This window comes from Eptesicus fuscus, chromosome 11 (genome assembly GCF_027574615.1).
Source record: "Eptesicus fuscus isolate TK198812 chromosome 11, DD_ASM_mEF_20220401, whole genome shotgun sequence".
In the NCBI taxonomy this organism is placed as follows: Eukaryota; Metazoa; Chordata; class Mammalia; order Chiroptera; family Vespertilionidae; genus Eptesicus; species Eptesicus fuscus.
The window spans coordinates 5,729,174-5,754,219 of NC_072483.1; the positions used below are offsets into that span (position 1 = coordinate 5,729,174).

Genomic DNA, 25,046 nt, shown 5'->3' on the forward strand with positions numbered 1-25,046 from the left:
ATGGGTTTATAAAAACACAGGACGTGGGTCAGATCAGGGTGTGGATTTGGTTGGCGCAAGGAGGAGAAACTGAGAGGAGGAAGCTGTGGGGAATGCACTATAGCAGAAATCTACTATGTGTTGAGCTAGTTAAACTTTTAAAATTCATTTTTTGCTGTGATGAAAGACTGGGTGCATTTCAATCTTGAACATAAAGGAAATGCATGCAATTATTTTTTTTTCTTTCTCCTCACACTTGGGTTTACTAGAAACCAAAGCTGAGTCATATTGTGAATAATGAAGACAAAATAAATTGAAATTTCAAAGACATATTTTTAAAATAATGTTAAAAATAATAGTCCAGGATGACGCTTAGCATTGCATTGCAGACAAGCTATCAGAAATGAGAAGGGGCCAGTAACTGCAATGATTTCCCAGGAAAGAGGACATGGCACATTTTAAAAAGAAATTGAGCACGGAGCTTTCAAACCTTGATTTTTTTTTTACTAAATTTATAGAGGCCGGAAAGGCTTTGTCTCTGGATTACACATGCAATTCAATCAAGCCCTTGTCTAAATCTTAAGCAATTCTGGCAATCCCTTATAAACACATGCCCAACATTATTTTCCTCGATCTGATGGATAGAAGGTAAGGTAGTGACAATTCTTAGCTCACATGACATTTGGAATTAGGATGGAGAGACACTGCACATCTATGAAGCCACATTAAGAATATACCAGAGGACTCTTGCTTGAGGGCTCTGTTACAGATAGTAGAATACAATATAAAAAACAGTGTTTCTAATACCAATAATTTATACTTTAATCAGCACACCCAACTATTTCCTCTTACTTTGGCTTGTTTGAATCTTTTATAAAGTATGACTTCCAGAATGTATAATTAATATGCTATTCCAAAAACAATTACTTCCTCAAATTAGAATGTTCTGTTCTTAAGACAAATTATAGGTATAGTTTCATGATGCCTTCAATGTGCAATGTTTCAAACAAGTCTGACTTTTGTTCCCATTGTGATGGGAACCAAATTTTAGAAGAAAAAAAATTTTTCACAAAAGATTGAACATTGTTGACACAGCATTTCTATCTGTGAAACCAACAACCACTCAAAGAAATAGGTCATTGTGCAATACAGTTATTAGGAGCATATGCCCAGCACTGTTCAATAACTTGACAGAAGTTCTATGGATACTAATGGCAGAGTAGGAACTTGAACCTGCATCTCTGGTTAACACATTCCCGTATGCACACTTCATATCACATTTCCTCACCAACAAAAGGGACAGGTTTGAATGGACTGAGAGAAGGGAAAGAACCGTTTGTGAAGTGATTTATGAGGAATGCTTCTGAGATGGAAATGACCATGCCGGATAAGAGAGGCAGAAAGACAGATTTGAGTAGAGAAGCAAGTCATGATGAGGAGAAGAATCTCATTAATAATGAACCTTACCATTTGGAATTTTTGGAATAAATTTGTATTTTTTTCTCATAAGGGAAAACCTAAAAATTTTGAATCACCTTATCAGCATAATGACAAAAAAGAGTATAAGCTGCAAAAGTGCATCTGGAAAATAATAACCATAGAACAGTTTGGACAAGAAAGAGATAAGTTGTGGAGAGCTCAGTCTTTTGAGGCAGAGACTGAACTGAGACATTTAAGGGCAGGGTTAAAGAAAAAGGTCATGGAGCATAGGGACTTGGCGGATTGGCTATCAGGAGAAGGAAAAGTTTGGGTAAAAGGCTATTTTAAGAGTATGTGGTTGGGGATGTGGAGGAATGATGTGATCAGTAATGAAAGTATCTCTTCTCAAGAGAATTTGTCCTCAAGCACATACTCAAAAATAATTTAATGACTGATGCACAAGCGGTGAGTCAGCACAGTCTGCTATTAATGTGGAGGAATCTAGTCTTTAATACACATTTGGAAAAATTTCCTTAATTGTTGAAATTGCCTTAGATTATAAGTGTCACATCTGGACCAGTGATTTAGTTTTCTGAAATAACTTGACTTTTGGAATAAAAGCAATGTACCAGATATTAGTATCACAATTTCTATAATTTTGAATACATTTCTTATAAATAATTGATGGCTGTTATTTATTCATCATTGAATTAGAAATTCATATTAAAGTTAAATGAACTTTTTAGAAAAGATATTATATTCTTATGGCAGATGAAGTTATTTGGAAAATCACAAGAGCTTATGACTGACTAATGGTCTTAATATTCATAAAATGGCCAAACTGTGTTTGAAATGCTCTAGAACATTACATTAAAAATGAAACACCAGCAATAACAGCAACATTAACAAAGCAATTAACATCCAGTGTTTCACTTTCTTCTGGATGAAATCAATAAAAAGCACTAAATTATAGTAATAATTATACTATGTATCAGGGTATAAATTATAGTTAACCCCCCAAATATCAGAGCCCAAAAAAATTATTTCTCAACAATTACTCATGGATCCTGCAGATACTAAGCAAATGTATATCCTTCACTATTTGGCCCAAATATATATCTAAACTCCTGTTGAATATGATCACTATAGAAAATGAATTGTGCTATTATTTTTTAATATTTTTAAATATATTTTATTGATGTTTTACAGAGAGGAAGGGAAAGGGACAGAGAGTTAGAAACATCGATGAGAGAGAAACATCAATCGGCTGCCTCCTGCACACCCCTTAATGGGGATGTGCCCGCAACCAAGGTACGTGCCCTTGACCGGATTCGAACCTGGGACCCTTCAGTCTGCAGGCCGACACTCTATCCACTGAGCCAAACTGGTCAGGGCTATTTTTTAATCTTTTAAACTCCAAGTTATAAAGGATAACCAGGCATGAGTTGCTTTCTTATGAATTATCTGCTAGTGCCACCCACTATGTTGCCCCATGAAAGTAAATAGGTAAGTATCCAGTAACTTGTTTCTAGAGTCACTTGAGCATGAGCCCTGGCATTAGGATGTACAGGAAATGATCTTGGTCTCACAATTAACTTATGGAATGGCTTTGAGAAAGACATTTAAACATCACTTTTCTCATTTGTAAAATAGAGCTTTAGAGGGTTTTGGGTATAGTCAATGGGGTAGATATCAGAGCCCAACATTTAGACATATAATTATTATCACCAAGGATTTATTCTTATTATTCCTACAGATGCATATGAGCTTTCTACAAGACAAGGGGCAAGCCTCACTATTCCTTACCCAATTATTTCCAGCCTCCAGCAAGAGTTCCCTTGGCATACCTGACCTTCTAACTTTAAAAGAATGTAAAACATAAAAGATAGAGATGGATTTCAAGAAGAGAATTCTAACTCCTTCTAAACCTGCTTCCATACAATGAGAACTCTTCAAGGAGTGGTCACTGAATTTTCCCAGATCCTTGATTTTATTAGAATACGTCCTTCTACAGGGAGTAGGGGTGGAGGAGAGGAGAAGCTTTGAGTGAACACCCTGAGATTAGAGTGCATTGAGCCGTGAGTGGAAAAGTTGTTAATTCAGTTGTGACTTGGCTTCTATATCATGTTCCCTGATATAGAAGAAAAGTTGAACACTGAAAGGTTTGAAAAAGTAAGAGGGAAAAGACTATATGGGCAAAAAGCATAAGTGGTAGTGCAGAGCAGTTGTTCCCAAACATCACTGTGCATAAGGGTCACCAGACTCTGATGTGTGGGGTACAACTCATGAATTTGCATTTCTAACAAGCTCATAGATGATGCAAACATGGCAGCTCTGAGGACCACACTTTGAGAACATCTGTAATTGAAGGACACAATGATCACCCATTTGCTCTAGAATGACCCATTTTCCACCCTTTCTTGACAATATTTCAGACACTTGATATTACCTAAGAGAGGTAAGTGAAGAGAACACATAATATTATTTTAGATAAATATTTCAGAATAACACCAATAACAACAAGAATTGCTATAATTTATTTTGTGCCACCCTCTTTCTTTATGTAAAATATAATTAATACAACAAGCTTATAAGGAAGATATTAAAAACATTTTTTGGAAGACAAATATTGAGATGCAGACAACTTAGATAATTTGTTGCACAGCAAATAAATGGTGGAACCAGGTTTGAATTCAGGCTTTCCTGACATTAAAACCTGTCTTGCAGTATGATGTTTTAGCTCCAAAAATGGCCATATTAGACATGAGGTCAGCAAGGAGGAACTAAAACATATAAGCAATCAGAGTTGTACACAACTTCTCACTAAAGCTTACTGTGTCCGGCTTTACAAACATTCTTATTTCTCTAAAAATTCCAAGAGCTGATGGCATAAACTGCAGGAGGAGCATAATTCACTCTTATGGTATGTGCGTGGCCTACTTTATGAACATCTGTACCATACCTATTGATTCTAAATGCATGGTGTGTGTATGCATGTGTGTGTGTGTGTGTGTGTGTGTGTGTGTGTGCATATATGTGTGTCCAAATGTTCTGGGTAAGTTATAAAATTCATAAGATATTTTATTCAGTTGTTTAAATCATACCATTTCAAATATATGTGCCTTTGATATTTCTATTTTTCAAGTTTTCCTTTAAATATTTTGAGAGAGTTAAGTCAAGTCATTATATTATGCTTTTTTCCCCCATGGCTAAATAAAGTTCTTTTACATGTCCAGGTTAATTTGGGGTTTATGTCTATAACCATTAATTCAGGGTTCGTTTTTTCAGGAGAGTGGCTGGCACAGTGAGAGGCTTGGTAACCATTTTTGACTGAATGAACAAATAACTGTCTCACCTTGCTGACACAGCAATGACTGAAAATAGATTTTCTATTTGTTTACAAAAACAAGGCCTATTCAATTATCACTTTGGAAATTCCTAATGTAGCATTACATGTACCAAAAGGGAGAGAAAGGAGATGAGCTAGATAGAGAAATAAAGAAGAGAACAGAGAGGAGCAGGGAAAGCTTTTTTGTAATTGGTAAGAACCTATGATATAAAAGAAATATTTAAAATCATTGTGGTACACAAAATGACATTTTGTGGTGTAGAAATAATATTGCTACCATTTCCCAGATTATCCTATCTAATAAAGAGGAAATATGCAAATTGACTGTCATGCCATCACACAGATGGTGGCTCCCAGTCCCCTCAGCCAAGTTGGAGTCCCCCAGTCCTTTCAGCCCAGCGAGGGGGGCAGCAGGCGCACGGTGCAGCTGGACCTGTCCTCAGCCCCCCAGCCACCCAGGGCCGGCCCAAGGTGCAGGCAAGCCTTGGATGGCGGTTGCTCAGCCACCCAGGGCCGCCAGAGTCTCAGGTAACCAGGGCCGGCCGAGGCTTGCACTGTTGGCAGTGGCAGCATCAGAGGTGTGATGGGAGCATAGCCTTCCCCTGATCGCAGGGTAGCCTTCCGCCCCTGAGGGCTCCCAGACTGTGAGAGGGGGCAGGCCGAGCTGAGGGACCCCCCCCTCCAGTGCATGAATTTTTATGCACCAGGCCTCTAGTTGAAATATAATTGGCATATAACATTGTGTAATTTTAAGATATACAATGTGTCGATTTAACACACTTTGATGACATTTTTTGATGGTAGATCTATGTTATAACAAATGATAACATTTCCTAATACTTGACAGTCAAATAATTTTGTGTGTTTATGTCCTTTTGTTGCTTGTGCTTTTGGTGTCATGTCCAAAAAGTTGCTGACAAGACCAGTACAAAAGAGGTTTGCCCCTATGTTGTATTCACTTTATGTTTAAGTCTTTAATCCACGCAAGTTAATTTAAATAGGGGTCCAATTTCATTTTTTTGCATGTGGTTATTCAGTTTTTGAAGCACCATGACTTAAAAAGATTATTCTTTTGAGTATTCTTAGCTCCCTTGTCAAGTATCTGTTGACCATAAATGTGTGGGTTCATTTATGGGCTCTCTCTCTTCTGCCCCAGTGGGCTGTGGTCTATTTTTATGCAGGATCACACTTTTTAGATAACTATAACTTTGTAGCATAGTCTGAATTCAGGAGAAGTGATATGTCTAGTTTGTTCTTTCTCAGTGTTGTTTTAGCTAGTTGACGTCTTTTGTGGTTTTTATACAAAGTTTAGGATTTCTATTTCTGTGAAAAAAAACCTGTTGGTATTTTAATAGGGATTGAACTGAATCTATAGATGGCTTTGAGTAGAACAGACAACTTAACAATATTAATTTTTTCTGACCCATGAACATGAAATACTTTCTATTTGTTTGTCTTCTTCAACTGCTTTCATTAAAATATTCCAGTTTACAATGTATAGATCTTTCACCCCTTTGATTCTTGATAATTTTATTTCTAAGTATTTCATTGTATTTGATGCTATTTAGAATGGAGTTGATTATTTTTTTCAGATGTCTTATTGTTAGTTATAGAAATGCAACTAATCTCTGAATGTTGTTTTTGTATCCTGCAACTTTACTGAATTTGTAAACCAGTTCTTACCATCTTTTGGTGAAGCCTTTTGAATTTATTTATATACAAGACCATGTCATCTTCAAATAAAGGCAATTTTACTTTTTTTTTTCTTTTCTATTTGGATGCCTTTTATTTATTTATTTTTTGCCTTATTGCTCTGAATAAGTATTTTGTTGAATAAGATTGGTGAAAATATGCATTTGTTTCTAGTTCCTAATTTTAGAGTGAAAAATTTCATCATTAAGTACTGTGTATCTTTGTATATGACTGTTGGTACCTTAAGGAATTATCCTTATATACACAATTTGTTGTATGTTTTCATTTGTAAAGGATATTTTATTTTGTCAAGTGCTTTATCTACATCTGTTGTGGTTATTGGATTATTTTTATCTTCTATTCTATCAATATGGCAGATTGCAATTACTTATTTGTATACTAGTGGCCCAGTGCACAAAATTCGTGCATGGGGGGGTGTCCCTCAGCCCAGCCTGCACCCTCTTCAATCTGAGACCCCTCAGGGGATGTCCAACTGCAGGGGATGTCCCTGTGGGATCGGGCATAAACCGGCAGTCGGACATCCCTCTTGCAATCCGGGACCACTGGCTCCTAACTGCTCACCTGCATGCCTTCCCGATCACCCCTGACCACACTGCCTGCCGGCCTGCTCATCCCTAACTGCCCCCCGTGCTGACCTGATTGCCCCCAAATGCCCTCCCCTGCTGGCCTCATGGCCCCCAACTGCCCTCCCTGACCAGAGGCCCTCCACAGCCAGGGTGGAATGCTTGCCTCATTGCCGCGGCCAGTCATGCTGCCCACTCTCATTGGCAGCTCCCCCAGAACTGGGGGACTGCAGCGGGGCTTAGAGGACTGGGCACCACCATCTTGTGGCTATGGGCGATGTCATCTTTGTGGCAGAGTGACAGTCAATTTGCATACTCCCTTTTTATTAGATAGGATATTGCAACATCCTTACATACCAAGAATAAATCCCACTTGATCATAGTGTATGAGCCTTTAAATGTGTTGTTGAATTTAGTTTGCTAATAATTTGTTGAGAAGTTTTAGAACTATGTTCATCAGGAGATTAGCCTGTAATTTTATCTTCTTGTGTTCTTATCTGGCTTTGGGGTCAGGTACTGCTGGCTTTGTAAAATTAGTTTGGGAGTATTCCCTCCTCTTAAGAGTTTGAGTAGGCTTCTCATCCATTCTTTAAATGTTTGGGACAATTCACCATTGAAACCATGCAGTCTTGCACATTTATTGTGTTGGGAGATTTTTGATTCCTGATTCAATTTCCTTATAATTGATCTATTCATATTTTCTATTCTTTCTAATTCAGTTTTGGGAGGTTGCATGATTGCAGGAGCTGGCCCATTTCTTCTTGGTTATGCAATTTGTTAGGGTAAAAGTATTCATATTATTCTCTTATGATCCTTTGTATTTCTGTGGTATCAGTTGTAATATCTCTTGTTATTTTACTTATTGGATCTTTTTTTTCCTTAGTCTAGCTAAAGATTTGTCAATGTATATTTTCACAAGAAAATAAAACAAAACCTCAGCTCTTATTTTTGTTAATTTTATATGTTGTTGTTTGTTTTTGTGTGTGTGTGTCTATTTTTATTTATTTCTGATCTGGCCTTTTTTATTTACACCCTTCTGCTAACTTTCTGCTTTATTGTTTTTCTAGCTCCTTGAGGTATATAGTTAGGTTGTTTACATGAGGTGATTATTATTAATGTATATATTTCTTGTTATTAACTTTGCTCTTAAAATTACTTTTATATCATCTCCCTGTTATACTAAGTTGTGTTTCCATTTTGCTTGTTTCAATACTTTTGTTATATTTCCCTTTTAATTTCTTTTTTGACCAATTGGTTGTTCAGGAGTGTGTTGTTAATTGCATGTATTGTGAATTTTCTGTTTTTCTTCTATTATTTATTTCTAATTGTATACCATTTTGGTCAAAAGAGAGTGTGAATTTCAATCTTTTCAAATTTGCTAAAATTTGTTTTGTGACCTATCCTATGATTCATCCTGAAGTCTATTCTGTGTACACTTGTGAGACATTTGTGTTTGGACTCTGGTGGAGAAATTGCTCTGTATAAGTCTGCTAGGTTTATTTGAACTAAAAGTATGGTTTACGTCCCACATTTTTGCAGTGATTTTCTGTCTGGATGATCTATTTATTTATGAAAGTCAGGTATTGAAGTCCACCACTATTACTGTATTGTTGTCTATTTCTTCCTTCTGATCTGTTAGCATTTTTTTATATTTATGTGCTTCAATGTTGAGTCTGTATATATTTATAATTGTTATATTATCTTTATGAATTAATCCTTTTATAATGACTTTTTTATCTCTTATTAACACTTTTTTGGCTTAAACTTATTTTTCTGACATCATAAAGGTATCCCTAGTCTATTTTGCTTTACACTTGCATGGAATACATTTCCTATGCTTTCACTTTGTGCCTATGTGTGTCCTTAAAGCTGAAATTAGTCTCTTGCAGACCCAATACTCTATGCCTTTTGATTAAAAAATAATACATTCACATTTAAAGTAATTATTGTTAGGTAAGGACTTACTACTATAATCTTATTATTTTCTAGTTGTTTGTAGTTTTGTTGGTCTATTCTTCTCTTGTGGCCTTACTTCATGAATCCATAATTTTTTGTAGTGTTACGATTTGAATCTCTATCTTTGTGAATCTACTGTAGGATTTTTACTTCCTGGTTACTGAAGTATTACATAAAACATTGTAAACTTACTAGAGGCCCAATGCATGAAATTCATGCAAGAGTAGGTCTTCCTTCTCCCAGCTGCCGGCACCAGCTTCCCTCTGGCACCCAGGACCCTGGCTTACCTGGCTTATTCCAGAAGGTTGTCTGGAAGGACATCCAGTCTAATAAACATATTATGCTTTTATTATTACAGGTTGTATTGCACATATATATATATATATATATTCTATTGTACATAGATAATAATTTGACTTTGATTATATACAAAAGGTTTTTCCTTCCCTCCTCTATCTTTTATAATTTTTATTACTCAATCACTTATTAGTGTGTTTGTTTATTCAATCACATATTCAAAAATTATTTTTAATTGTCTAATATCTGTCATCTGCTTTGCATAAGTTTACAGTATTAAAATACAGCCAACATGTTTTTCAGGAACTAAAGTATAGTACATATAAGGTACCAGATTCAATAAACTCACAGAAACCATGTCAAAGAGCCTGGCTGGCATGGCTCAGTGTTTGAGCATCAACCTATGCATTAGGAGGTCACAGTTTGATTCCTAGTCAGGGCACATGCCAGGGTTACTGGCTCAATCCCCAGTGGGGGACATGAAGGAGGCAGTTGATCAATGATTCTTTCTCATCATTCTCTCTCTATTTCTCTCTTTCTATCTCTCTCTCCCTCTCCCTTCCTCTCTGAAGTCAATATATATATATATAAAAAACAAAAGAAACAGCGACAGAGACCCAGAATTTTAAAGAACGAGGTTAAGCTTTTCAGTGCATATCTATTGACAAAATAAAGAGGCGAAAAAATGTCAAATAGCTTCAATATGGAGTAATTGGCAGAAACTTTTATGTTTTTAATGTTACAATTTGCATGATCTTATATTGTGTATCCATTATCAAATGTATCAATAGGTATTTTAATACTTTTATTCTTTAATCTTTACTAGGCTTAAGTATTTTAACATACCATCATATAACACTATTAGAGTATTCTGAATCTAAATATGTGCTTACTTTTACAAGTATGATGTGTGTTTTTTTATAATATCTATTAGCATCCTTTTATTTCAGCTTTAAGAACTCTTTTTAGCATTAAACGTATGACAGTTTTGGCAGCGATGAATTCCTTCAGTTTCGTTTGTTATGGAAAGTCTTTATCTCACATTCAGTTTTGAATATTAACCTAATGTATTCTTGATTGGCACTTTCTTTCAGTACTTTGAATACATCATCCAATTCTCTTCCATCGGGCAAGTTTTCTACTGAGAAACACAGAGATTTTTAAAATATCTTGCATGAGCAATTTTTTTCCTTGCTATTTTCAAAATTATTTTCTTGTCTTTGTTTTTAGACAGTTTTATTTTAATGAGTTATGGAGAAGATCATTTTGGATTGAACTCATGGTGTGACCTATACCTTCATGAACTTAGATTTTCTAATCTCACCCCATATTTGGGAAGTTCTCAGCCTTATTTATTTATGTAAACATAAGTTTCTGCCCCCTTCTTCCTCTCTTCTTTTCCTAGAATTCCCATGGTTTAGTTTTTGTTTTATTTATTTATCTTTTACAATTTCCATAGATCATTTAGATTTTCTTCACACTTTTTCGTTCTTAATTTTCTTCTCTGACTGGGTTATTTCATGGTTTCTATCCTATTTTTCATTGATTTTTTAAAAAAATCTGCACTACTCTATCGTTAATGCTCTCTGTTGCATTTTTCATTTCATTCACTGAATTATTTAGCCTCAGAATTTTTGTTTGCTTCTTTTTGGTTGTTTGTATTTCTTTGCTGAACTTCTCATTTTATATTATTTTTCTGATATCATTAAATCGTTTATCTGTGTTTTATTGTAGCTCTCTGAACATCTTTAGAATAATTTATTTTATGCACTTTATCAGTTAATACCAGCATCTCCATTTGTTTGGAGCTAGTTGCTAGAGGTTTACTGCATTCCTTGGTGAAGTCAGGTATCCCTGATTCTTCATGATTCCTGAACAATTGCTTAGGTATCTTCAGTTATAAAGTTTGAAGAAACAATTATCTCCTCCAGAGTTTCATGAACTGACATTAATAATTATAAACTTTCACCTGCAAGCAGAGGCATGCTAGTGTGGGCTTTGACTCTTGGTCTAGTAGTGCAGGGCATCAAATATGGGCTTCTGATGGCAATGACATTGTGTGGTTTGTGGTGAGTACTGGGTAGGTTCTACTGTGGCTGCAAGGATGCTGGGGTCTTCAATGCTGTCTGTAAGTCCAATAGCTAAGAACCATGAAATGGTGCTGGTTGGAGCTCCAGATGTGCACACACTCAGCCATGAGGGCCAGCTGCAGGTTTCTATGCAGTGCAGGTGCAAGTTGCAAACACACATGCAGTGATGCTGGTCAAGACAGACACCAAGGACCAGGGCCCCCTAGGGTCTCACTGGCAGCTACAAGGGCCTGGGCTGTAAATGTGCTTTCCGGTGACTGCACAATCTTCTCCCATCTAACCACACTGCAGTGGAGGCCAGTGAGTAGATCAGACTGGGGGTGGATATGTGCACTGGTTGGGACTAGTTACAGGTGAATGAGATTGTGCACGCCAGTGATAGATGACAGGGATTGATCGAGAACCACAGGCAGGTTGTGGGAGCCCAGGCTGTCAGCCTGCTCTTTTATGGATGTGTATAATTCTTCCTGGAGGACACACTTCAGCAGAGGCCAGTGAAGGGCGTCCATCTGGAAGCATGCTAGTGCAGAGCTAGAGGGGTTAGGGAAGAACATGGACATGGTGGCGGGTCAGCTTCAGCGGTCCAGGGTAGTTTCTTGCACTCACAGCTACAGAGGCCTGAGTGGGCTGCTAGTGTGGTTCTGGTCCATAAGCAGGTGGAAGAAAGAGGCAGGGAGACACTCAGGTGGTTTACTCCAGTCTATGCCAACACCTGTGGAGTGAGAAGCATTGAAATACACAGGTGGTCCATGGCAGCTATGTCGGCTAATAATTTCTTTTCTTTTTTTTTGTTGTTGTTGTCTTGTTTTGTGTTTTATTTTTACAGTTTAACAATAATTTTATTTTATTTATTGTTGACACTATTACAGATGTCCCTCATTTTCTCCCCCTTTTCCTCCTCCCCCCAACACCCACCCCCGCTGCCTCTGGCAGTCACCACACTGTTGTCTGTGTCCATGGGCTATGCATATATGTTCTCTGGCTAATCTCTTAACCTTCTCTCATCTAGTCTCCCCCATCCACCTCCCCTCTAACCTCTGTCAGTCTGTTCCATGTATCCGTGTTTCTGGTTCTTTTTTTCTTAAAAATCCTCACCCAAGGTTATGTTTTCATTGATTTTTAGAGAGACAGGGAGGGAAACAAGAGAGAGAGAGAGAGAGAGAGAGAGAGAGAGAGAGAGAGAGAGAGAGAGAGAGAGAGAGACTTTGATATGAGAGAAACAATTGGTTGCCTCCTGTACATGACCCAACTAAGGATTGAACTCCAGACCTTTTGGTGTATGGGATGACAATTCAACCAACTGAGCCACCTGGCCAGGGACCTCTGGTTCTATTTTGTAAGTTTATTTTGTTCATTAGATTCCACATATAAGTGAGATCATACTGTATTTCTCTTTCTCTGTCTGGTTTATTTTGCTTAGCATAATAATCTCCAGGTCCATCCATGCTATTGAGAAAGTAATAGTTGCTTCTTTCTTATACCCTTGTAGCATTCCATTGTGTAAATGTACCACTGTGTTGTTGTTTTTTTAATCTACTCTTCTGAGCTGTTTATAGATATTGGCTATCTATATATGTAAAAGTCTAAGTGACCAGACTACCGAACGACTGGCCAGTAGCTATGATGTGCACTGACCACCAGGGGGCAGACACTCAACACAGGAGCTGGCCCCTGGTGGTCAGTGCGCTCCCACAATGGGAGCACCGTTCAGCTCAGCTGACAAATAGTTGCCAGACACCGGGCTCATGGCTGGTGAGCACAGCTGTGGTGGCGCAAGCCTCTCTTGCCTCCATGGCAGAGCTATCTACCGAGCGGCAGCAGCAGTGGGTGCAGAGGGACTGGGATGAGTGAGAATGGTGTGGCACCCAGCCTGGGCTCAGGCTCCTCCCCTTTCACACACTACTACATCCCTCGGGGGATGTCGAACTGCTGGTTTCGGCCCAATTCCCTGGCCTGCGGGGATCAGGCGAAACTGGCAGTCCCACATCCCCTGAGGGGTCCTGAATTACTAGAGGGCACAGGCCAGGCTGAGAGACCCCAATGGTGCACAAATCCATGCACTGGGACTCTAGTTGTAAATAATGCTGTTATGAACATAGGGGTATACATGTTCTTTCTGATTGGTGTTTTGGGATTCTTAGCATATATCCCCAGGAGTTGTACACTGTGTCAAAAGGCAGTTTCATTCTTAACTTTTTGGGGAAAGTTTATAATGTTTTCCACAGTGGCTGCACTAGTCTGCATTCCCATTATCTTTTTTCCCCATCCTTGCCAGCACTTGTTTGTTGAATTATTGATGGTAGTTAATCAGACAGGTTTGAGGTGATATTTCATTGTGGGTTAAATGTGCATCTTAATGATTAGTCACATTGAGCATTTTTCATATGTCTATTGGCCATCTGTATGTCCTCTTTGGAGAAGTGTCTATTCAGGTTTTTTGCCCATTTTTAATAGGTAATTTTTTTTTTCCTGGGGTTGACTTTTATAAGTTATTTATATGTTTTGGAAATTAACCCTTTATTAGATGTCTCATTGACAAATATGGGTATCCATCCCATGGGTTCCCTTATTTTGTTATAGTTTCCTTTGCTGTGCACATGCTTTTTAGTTTGATGTAGTCCCATTTCACAGATCTACAACAAATATTCCAATAAGTTATATGGAACCAAAAAATAACTTGAATAACCTCAGCAATCTTGAGAAAAAAGAAAAAAGTTGGAAGAATCACAATACCTGATATCAAACTAAACTGCAAAGCTATTGTAATAAAAACTGCCAGGTACTGGCATAAGAACAGGCATATAGATCAATGGAACAAAACAGAGAGCCCAGACATCAACCCACATCTCTATGGTCAATTAATATTTGACAAGGGAGGCAAGAGCATACATGGAGTAAAGACACTGTCTTCAATAAATGGTATTGGGAAAACTGGACAGGTACATGCAAAGAAATTAAAGTACATCACCAACTTATACTATACACAAAAATAAACTCAAAATGAATAAAGGACTCAAATGCAAGCAATGAAACAATAAAAACCCCAGAAGAAAACATAGGCAGTAAAATCTCAGACATCTCTTGTAGTAATATTTTTGCTGATACATCTCCAGAGCAAGGCCAATAATTTCTTTAGTGGTGAATTCTATTGGGTTTTTCTGCTGAGCAGGTCACTGTGAATTGTGATCACTCCTACTGCTTGGCTCCCATTGGTAGTCACTACACTTTTTTTTTAAATATTTTATTGATTTTTTTTACAGAGAGGAAGGGAGAGGGATAGAAAGCTAGAAACCTCCTGCACAACCCCCACCAGGGATGTGCCCGCAACCAATGTACATGCCCTTGACCGGATTCGAACCTGGGACCTTTCAGTCCACAGTCCGATGCTCTATCCACTGAGCCAAACCGGTTTCGGCAATCACTACACTTCTTACTTGTTCTGGGAATATCTCAATAAATGTGTGATAAAGAAATCAACAAATAAATACATGAAAATTGCAAAAGAAAAAAACTCGATACAGATTTCTACTGATATTTACCCCCATTTCCAAAATAACACAAATTTAAAATCATGTCTGCATTTACTTGGATTTTCTCACTGAGAAATAGAAGCCACAAAGAAGCAATCTACAAGGTAAAATCAAGTAATTCAATGAGTATAGACATTATTTTGTGATAGTTGATAATATAAATTCATAGACTCAATGCATAGATGACTAATTATTACATGGCAAATTTCTCCAAATATCACAAGGTAAATAATTAATTTAATAAATTTCTGATTTAATAAATCCTTTTATGAGCACTATTTATCATCCTGTATAATAAAGAGCTAATATGCTAATTAGACCGAACAGCAGAACGACCATCTGGACGACCTTCTGGACAACCAGCCGGATAACCTTCTGGATGAAGTTGGGGCTGTGAGGGCTGAGGCAGCCATTGGGGCTTCAGCCTTGGCCCAAGGCAGCCTGCGTTTGAGGGCTGAGCACCCCCCACACGAATTTTGTGCATCAGGCCTCTAGTTATATATAAAGAAAAGTTATATACATATATATGTGTATATATGTGTATATATAACTCCTACCTAATAATAGACAAATATGCAAATTGACCATACCTCAGACACACCCACAAGCCACGCCCACCATCCAATCAGAGCGAGCATGCAAATTAACCCAAACCAAGATGGCTACAGCCACAGAGAGCAAGGTTTCCTAGGTAACAGAGGAAGCCAAGCTTTCTGCCTGCCCTTGCCAGGCCTAAGACTCCACTCAAGCTACAAAGTTTCAATTATAGAAGGTAAACAAATTCAAACAAATGGCAGCAGAATGGAGCTTGAGAGAGCAGGCCAGGGTTGCCGCAGGCAACAGGGGAAGCAAAGCTTTCAGCACACCCTGGCCGGGCCCACCCGCTTAAGGCAACAAAGTTTCAATTATAACCCCAACAGAAATGGCTGCCAGCCGCCCAGGGAGCCCCAGGCTTGGCTCCGCTCCAGGCTACAAAGTTTCAATTGTAGAAGGAAAATAAATTCCAGATACCAGGGCCTCTGCTTGGGTTGCCAGGGGGCGTGGCCGGCCTGCAAACCACCACAGGCCCCTCGTTCAGGCTGCCCCACACCCCAAGGGAACCCCCACCTGATCCGGGACACCCTTCAGGGCAAACCAGCTGGCCCACACCCCTGTACCAGGCCTCTATCCTATCTAATAAAAGAATAATCTGCAGATTGTTCATCACTGCAACACACAATATAGCTGCCCCCATGTGGTCAAAGATCCTGCCCCCATGTGGACACAAGATGGCCACCACAAGATGGCCAGCAGGAGAGGGCAGTTGGGAGGCACCCAGCCTACAAGGGAAGGCAGTTGAGAAGGACCAGGCCTGCAAGGGAGGGCAGTTGGAGGTGATCAACCCTGCAGGAGAGGGCAGTTAGGGGTGACCAGGCCAGCAGAGGAGGGAAGTTGGGGGCAAACAGGCTGGCAGCAGAGTGGTTAGGGGGTGATCAGGCTGGCAGGCAGAAGTGGTTATGGGCAATCAGGAAGGCAGGCAGGCAAGCAGTTGGGAGCCAGCAGTCCTGGATTGTGAGAGGGATGCCTAAACGGGCAGTCGGACATCCCTTGAGGGGTCCCATATTGGAGAGGGTACAGGCTGGGCTGAGGGACAACCCCCCTCCGTGCATGAATTTCGTGCACCGGGCCTCTAGTGTATATACATATATATATATATATATATATATATATATCCAATTTTCCCAACACCATTTAATTTTTCCTATATATATAAATGGAAAGAGAGAGAATGAAGTAGAGTTAATTTAGATTAAAAAGCATGTGCATGAATATAGAGCTGGAAAATCATTCTATGATACAAAGGGATTAAAGAAAATATTAATATAAACTATATTTATAAATGTATGTGAACATATGTGATTGTCAAGAAGCTCATGAGGGTGGGTTTAGAAAAAGTAGAGGCTCAGGAGTTTGGATTCCTGAGAAGAACATTCTTACAACTGCTAGAATGTGCCAACTCTACTGTTACTGGACCTTACCTTCATTTGGTGCACAAGATGTAACCGCGAGGCACTTGATCCTCATAGTGAAAAATAAATTTATGAAGTCTGAATGAAATAATAACAAATGATAGTTTTGTTTTCTCAGTAAAAGCATTGGTTAATTTTCCTAGTGTGGGAAATAGTTAATAGATCAAACACTAAGAGAAGAAAATTATTTCTATAGATGCCAGGTTGGGCTAGGAAAGTAGGCATTAGTCTTTAAGCAAATTGGCTTTATTTTTCTCCAAATTCATTTCTGAGGTACATGTACATGCAAACATAATAGTAAATACTTTCATTTGATGATTCATATTTTTCTAGTAGTGATCTATATATTCCTGAATATCATAATTAAATACATATTTTTCATAAATAAAGATTCAGATTAATTTAAATGTGACAAAATATCTTTATCTAGGCATGTTTTTTTGTTGTTGTTTTTCCCCTCCAATACTAGGTTCCTTCTGGAAATAATGAGAGATTTCGGCATTGTGGTCTCCTGTGGAAGTAGTCTCAGTGACAGAAAAAGGAAATAAGCTGAGTTATGGTGCAGAAAAAACTCCAAGACTCAACTTGACAGAATATTAATCGGAGGTTCTTTCCCCCCCTCGTACCAGCTTATAATGATGACGTGGTCACTGATGGGTTTATTACATTTTAATGGCATGCTACTTTTTTGAAGCCTTCACTATTCTTCTTTTCATCCATGATGCATGATGACTTCATTTGGAATTTCCATATAGTGTGCTTCATTGTAATATATTTTGGTTACTGGCACTTTGTGAGTAATAGGAAGAAAGCAAATTAGAATACTGAAGCAAAATGAATTGAAGAAGAAAGTTTAAATATTTCTTGTGTTAGGCGATGTGAAGTATTATCTAAAATAAGGAAGATAAGACAAGACATTATATAAAAAATGGGGATCAATTAAAAGAGAAAGAAAAAAGGCATTTACTTGATATTTGTTCAAAGAAGTGAGTTAGTGTGTCTATCCCAACAGTTATACAAAATAACTGAAGGTTGAAATAGACCATGATCCCTACAACCCAAATGCAAGCACATGTTTCTATTTTCTTCGCAACCAAAGAACCAATAATGTCTCCCAAATTGGGTGTGATAGACCTTTTACTAAATTCAAATAATCAAAATTATCTTAGAATTACTTGAGGAGAGAAAATGAGAAGAAGCTGATTCAGGTCTCACTAAAATTGGAGTTATTTGCCAAAAACTGAGATGGACTTTTCATGTCATCACTACAAAAAGTCCTGTTAATGAATCTTGATATTTTTGAAGACAAAATGTCTATGAGAAAACAAACAAACAAAAAACCAAAACAACACATGATGTAACAAAGAGTACATGCACCTCTCTTGAATGTATTATGAAGGTGGATGCTCTATTCTTGCTTGGCATGGTAGCATTGCCCTGGTGGTGAGTCTGTAGAGCATGGTTACTCTTTCAGTGTCCCAACATTTTTAGATCATCAGTAAATAAAGACATTGAAATCTTCACTGCTCCTCATTAACCATCACAGACATTATTACTTGGCACATCATTCTTCTCTCTATTGAAGTCAAATTAAACCCTTTTAAGTTTTGGTAACACAGGCAATCACTATAAGATGACTAGATGGGTTAGTGAGATATGTATTTGCTATTTAGAGCCTGCTTGGATGTCTCCTTGAGGTCAAGAACAAACACTGTTGTTTTTAAATCATATTTTGAGCTTGCCAGGGATGATGATGATCATGGAAATGAAAATGATGACAACAGAACCCACAATTCATTCAAGACTTGTTTTGTAATCCCTAAATTAAGCTGAAGGGATTATAAAAATAGCATAAGAATGTTGTACTTATGGAACATATGAATCTGACTGTGATAAATCTGAGGTGTGATAAATATATGCATTTACTTATCTATATATATAAATGTAAAAGCCTAAGCAATCGGATGACCAGATGATCGGACAACTGGACGATGGGATAGGTTTCCAGAAGCTAGTTAATAACCCACTATTCCACTGTTAGTTACTATTTTCTACTTATTTTTAGGTTTCCCTCCAAACATCTGGAAACTGAAATCTAGGTTAAAACCATAGAACAGAGTGATAGATCAAATATATGAAATGAGGGTGCTTTTTCTTAATTAAATTGCTTGGGCTTTTGTACAATCTAAAATGCCGAGCTCTGAAATAAATTTCAACAGCATATTTTTTTCTCGCCAGAGACATCCTCACTCAATTTTACTCTTTTCCTACCAACATCAAGTTGTCTAAAATCTCAGCTCAGAGGCCTCCTCTGCTTGCAAGCCTTTTCCAATTCCTCTGGAATAGGTTGGGTTCTCCTGTACACTCCTGCTGTGCCTTAAGATCAGAGCATCTACCTCATCCTATGGTTATGGTTCCTTGACTGCCTTCCTCACTAGACTGTGAAGTCCTCCAGGGTGGGGATGCCACCTAATTTGTCTCTGTGTTCCATTTCCCAGCATAGAGCCTGGGGCATAGTGGTCATGCAATAAGGCAATGTGACTAAGTTAGTTTCTGAAGGCGTAAGGAATGCAGTACTGTAGTCTGCTTGAACAGAGATTTTAGACACTTCCTGGTCAGAGAAACATTGTACAAAAGAGCAACGATGTACGTATCTAAAAACAATGTGGTTGTCTTGGAAACCACTTCCTCACTTATAAGATTTTTCATGGTCATATTGTAAGTCAGTTTACATGCATTTCTAGTTAGTTTGCCTAAAAAGAAGCAGACACTTCTTTCAGCTTCTGCTCTTATTTTCATATCAATTGCTCTAATATGTTATATTGGGATGGCCCTCCTATGCAATCCCAGGTAATGCAATGATCTATTGCTTTCAGTTATCATGTTCAAATATGTGATCACAAATATTGAAAAAGAAATCAAACTCTGAATACCACACTATATTTATGTAATCCTCCTATTTGCCTCATTTCAGGGGTTATAAGCTTATAGGATCAAATAGTCTTTCTTCATTTCCTCTGCTGAGGTCAGAAAGGTTGGACTGGATCTGCACTTGTCAATATTTCAGTTGTTTTTAGTACCATTTCAATAGATATGTTCTACTTGATTCATTTTCTCTGTATGTTTAAAATATCTGACCTGTTGTTGGTTTAGTGTCCTTATATCAAGTACTTTGCATTGTCAAACTTAAATCAAAGAAAATCGAATGTGCTTCTCAAGATAAGCATATAAAAAGCACTGATTGCATAAAACTTCATTTTATGATGTCAATGTTCATATTTTATTTCCTTCATTCTGTGGTTTCTCCTGGACTCACCTACAGAGCTTTCTATTAAAAATCCATTAAATAGGTATTTAGAAATTAATGCATATAAACATGAGAACTAAACATACTATAGATTTATAAACAGTAGGAATTTATTTCTTACAGTTTTAGACACTGGACACTCAAGATCCAGGGCTGGGTACTTTTAGTGTCTGGGGAAGACCCTCTTCCTAGTTGATAGATGCAGGTATTGTGGTGGTTTTTTTTCTACAACTTCACATGGTGGAATGTGCAGGAGAGCTCTCTAGGTCCTCTTTTAGAAAAGCATTTATTTCATCGTAAGAAACCTACTCTCTGACTTAATTGCCTCCCAAAACCCTCGCCTTCAAATACTATCACTTTGAGGATCAGGTTACAACATTTAAGTTAGGAGATAAAAAGTTTTAGTCTACAGCAAAGTATAATTGTGGTTATGTGTCTATCCAAAATCAAATTTGCTAATTGTGCAAGTTGATTCATTTAATTCAATCAGTAAATTATATACTGAAAATAACCAATAATTGATTAAGAAGGAGTCAATTTTTGTTATTTTTGTTTTGCTTTTTCCTTATTTACACATTTTATATAAAACAATATATCCATTTAAAACTTGGAAATTAGCAAAAAAACAGTGTCTTTTTCTGTTAAGAACCTGTATATCTGCCACACATAATCAGTATTAATGATACATTATAAAAGGTGTCGTGTGTGTGTATCCTATATAATAAAAACCTAATAAGCAAATTGTCCAGGTGGGCGGTTGTTCAACTGGAGACAGGGAGTTCAACTGCTCATTATAATGTGCGCTGACCACCAGGGGGCAGCGCAGAACATGGGGGGTGTCAGCAACAAGCTGTGACCTCTCCCCAGCTACCTGGGGGTGGAGGTGACAGGAATGGAGGTGTGGTGAGAATGCGGGGTGTCCTCCTAGCTTGCTCTCACTCCCCTGCTACCTTCCCTCAGGACACCAGGGCTTGCACACCTGGGAAGCCCCTGCGCTCAGGTGCAGGCTCCTGTGAGGAGCCCTCCCCGCACGCTTTTTCTGGGTGAGCCTGGCCGCAACAGCTGAGACCACAGGGGACAGTTGTGTTCCCTGTGGGTTCACACAGGAGCCAGTCTGCGAGGTCGGCCAGGAGAGACAGTACTGCCTGCCTGGCTTCTGTGTGGTGCTGCTGGGTGGCCCAGAGGTCCACGCTGCGCCCCGGCCTGTGGCATCTGGCTGCACTCACCGCATCGCTACGTGGGGACTCGGGCACTGTGAATCAGGCAGAGGGGGGCGTGCCAGGGCCTGGGAGCCCAGGTGCTGCCCAGGGACCAGAGGTCAGCTGGGACCTGTCCTTCCACACCAGACGCTCGTGCTTCGATCGCCAGCCAAGCCTAGGGACTGCACCCAAGCACGAATTTTGTGCACTGGCCCTCTAGTGTGTGTGTATATATATAGTGTTGTGTGATATAAAACTATTTATTTATTTATTTATTCATTTATTTATTTTTCTTTATTGATTAAGGTACTACATATGTGTCCTTATTGCCCCGTTGCCCCCACTCCCCACTCATGCCCTTACCACCCTGTTTTTAATCAATTAAGTTTATCTCATAAGAATTTCCATGTGGCATTAAGATATTCCACTAATGCACAACTATTTAGCATAAGAAGATTTGTGCTTATAAATAAGCACATACATCTACCTTGTTTTGTAATAATGCTTTAGAATATATTCCCAGATGTGAATCTAGTGCACCACAGATGAAGAAGTCATTAAAGGCTTCTGGCACACATTAGTAAGTGAATTTTAAGAACTAGTATGCTAGCCTCTGCTATGACTATTTTTATTTAAGTTTATAAATCAATTTGTGCATAACCTCAACATAGCTTTTGAGAAGCATGATCATCTCAGTAAGAAATAACTGTGACTATCTTTTCACCCTTACACATTTGAATTATCTTGAGGTATATTGGAAAGCTACTGACAATATTCTTGTCTGGACAGAGGTTTGCAAGGCCCACATCATTCTTGGGGAGAGGGCACATGTATGAGATGTCCTGGATAGAGCAGTGGTAAATATGCAAACAGGCCTGAGTTCTCATCATAGATCTAATACAGTCATCCCCCTTATCCATGGGGGCTAAGTTTCAAGACCCCCAGTGGATGTCTGGAACCATGGATAATACCAGACCATATATATCTAAATCTAGATATATGCATGTTTTCTATTCACGTCTTCAACCCCCAAATTCAAAGGGTTCTTCATCTTAACTAAGCATATGTCTTTCACTTTGGCTACAATTTCTGCAGTTTGAGGTCAGACAACAAAACTAGCTCAAAGTTCTCTTTCCTTTTTTACTTCACAATTTCAAAGATAGAAGACTTGTTCTTACTGTAGATCTTAGCAATCTCAACATACAATCTTTTCTTTATTAAGTTGGAAGTTTTTATTTTTAACTTAAAGGACACACTTTAAGGCTTCTCTTGAACATCTGAATTGCCAGCATCACTATTTCTGTGTTTTGGGATCATTACTAATTAAATAAGAGTGATGCAAACACAAGCATCACTCTTGTGTTTGAGTGATACCACGACAGTCAATCTGATAACCAGACAGATTGAGTGACTGAAGAGTAGGGTGCTTATAAGCATGGATACGTTGGACAAAGGAATGATTCACATCCTGGGCAGAATGGAGTAGGACAGCATGAGATTTCATCACACTGCTCAGAATAGCACAGGATTTAAAATTTATGTTATTTATTTCTGAAGGTTTCCATTTAATAATGGACATCAGATAATGAGGAACTACTAATGGCAAAACTTGTACAAATTACTTAACTTCTGGGAGATTTAGATTTTTTATTTATAAAATGAATATTAACCTTTCATTCATTTATTCATTCCCTGAATAATTTATTTAAAAATATATGTTGAGTTGCTTCTATGTTCCAGGCATTGTTCTATGTGATAGGGATAGAGCATTACAAACAAAACCAACCAACCAACCAACCAAACAAACAAACAAACAAAAAACACTCATATCTGTTTCAATTTTGTTCTTTGTTTAATTTGTGGACTGGTGATTGCCAGAGAGAAGCGAACTTGGGGGACTTGGAGAAAGGGATGATGATGGGAAGGGATTTAGAAGTACATATTGGTAGTTACTAAACAGACACAGGGATGTAAAGTAAAGCACAGGGAATATAGTCAATAACATTGTTATAACTATGTATGGTGCCAGGTGGGTACTGAGAATCTCCAGGGGAAGACCATGTAAATTATATGATTGGTCTAAGCACAAAGCTGTGCACCTGAAACCAATACATCATAATATTGAAAGTGAACTTTAATTAAACAATTAAAATAAAAATTAGAATGCCATAAAAAAATTGAAGGGTGAATGTGTGATGGTGAGGGAGATAGTCCTGAAGGAGTGGAAGCTATGTGAATGAGGCAAGGAATTATTCTATGGAGTTATGCAGGGTATCTTACTTTCTCTTCTCTGGGCTTTGCATTTTGCTTGGTTTTGAATTCCAACTGTAAAAGCTCTTAGAGAAAAATAATCTTCACTTACACTAGTGGCATTATGAACGACAGCATACAATGGTTGACTCTTCTCTCAAGATAGTTATTTTCCTTTCTCTGCTGGGACCCCAAATTTCTGGAAAAGACGCTAGATGAGTTAAATGGAAATAGTTACTGAGATTACAGTTTGTTCTCCTTTAAAATATATTCAAAAGTAGGATATTGGGATTAAACTTGGATTGATGGATTTCATACTTGAAAGGCAGGATAGAGGGTAGATTGGAGGTCTAAAACTCATGCATCTGAATTTGGGTTTGCTCACTAATGAGGATATAACCTAGAAAAAGTGACATTTCCTTTTGTAATCTTATTTCCGTCATCTACATGATGATGTCAATGACCTCCTCTTTTCATGGTTTCTGGGGAGATTAAATAAAAGATCAAATGTTGAGCACATGGTAAATGATAAAGTAATCTTGCTATGAGTCAACTCGCCAAAGTCTACATTTCTCACAGTCACTTCTCCTGGGATCATGTGTAGTCAGGTGGAGAACAGGCTTTAAAGGCCTGGACACTGTCCAGAGAAACCACCTCCTGCTATTTTAGACAATCCTGGTTACCAGAGAAGACCATGTCCATCGAGGGCCCCAATGTCTCCTCCCCACGCTCCTGGCCTGCACATTCCTGAGTGTGTCTGATCCTTCTTAACTGTACCTTCACTTGGCATTCCCAGTAACTATCGAACAACGTCCAAATTTTTAAGAGTCTAATTTCTAGTTAAAATACTGCAGTTTACTCAAGCTGACAGCTTAACCTCTGTGTATGCTTTATGTCAGGATTTATAGGAGTTTTTTCCTTGCTGCCTTTTGATCCTAATTATGGCCAGCTGTACACTAATTAACCTCTCTAGCTGTTTCCCAGGAGGTTAGAGTGCTTGGCAGCCAGGGCAACAGCAGCACTGCAGCTGGGAATACATGATAAAGAACCATATTGATTCACCAGGCCTACTACCGAGGTGGTAATTTCCAAGAAGTCTCCTTGCTAGCAGAGATAACAAAGCAATCCAGAGCAAGGTTTTTGTAATGATAAACGCATTAAATGTTCATCTCCTTTTGATGTTGTTCCTCTGTCTAGTGTCTAACCAGTTAAACTGAAAATGAATAAAAGATTTAACTGATAAATGAGCAAAAGAACGGGCATATGTGAGTGAGTAAAAGAATGCAGAACCATGGTGTACTAGAGTAAAATAAAGTATTGAACTCAGAGGTATGTGGTTTGCATTGTCCACCATGTCGTAAGCCCTTTCATGGGTCCTGTACCTG

At 38.3% G+C, this 25,046-nt stretch overlaps 1 long non-coding RNA gene across 2 annotated transcripts in view; it reads left to right on the forward strand.

The window, feature by feature from the left end:
• Nucleotides 1-24,844, forward strand: part of LOC114228960 (uncharacterized) — a 37,087-nt gene extending 12,243 nt beyond the window's left edge. Inside the window, exons 1-3 of one of the 2 annotated variants that reach the window (XR_003615062.2) lie at nucleotides 3,774-3,856; nucleotides 17,375-17,464; nucleotides 24,646-24,844. This is a non-coding gene — a long non-coding RNA (uncharacterized LOC114228960). Of the gene's footprint in view, nucleotides 1-3,773; nucleotides 3,857-17,374; nucleotides 17,465-24,645 lie in introns of those variants that run through there. The other variant, XR_008557523.1, reaches the window with a different exon arrangement.
• Nucleotides 24,845-25,046: the final 202 nt, after the last annotated feature.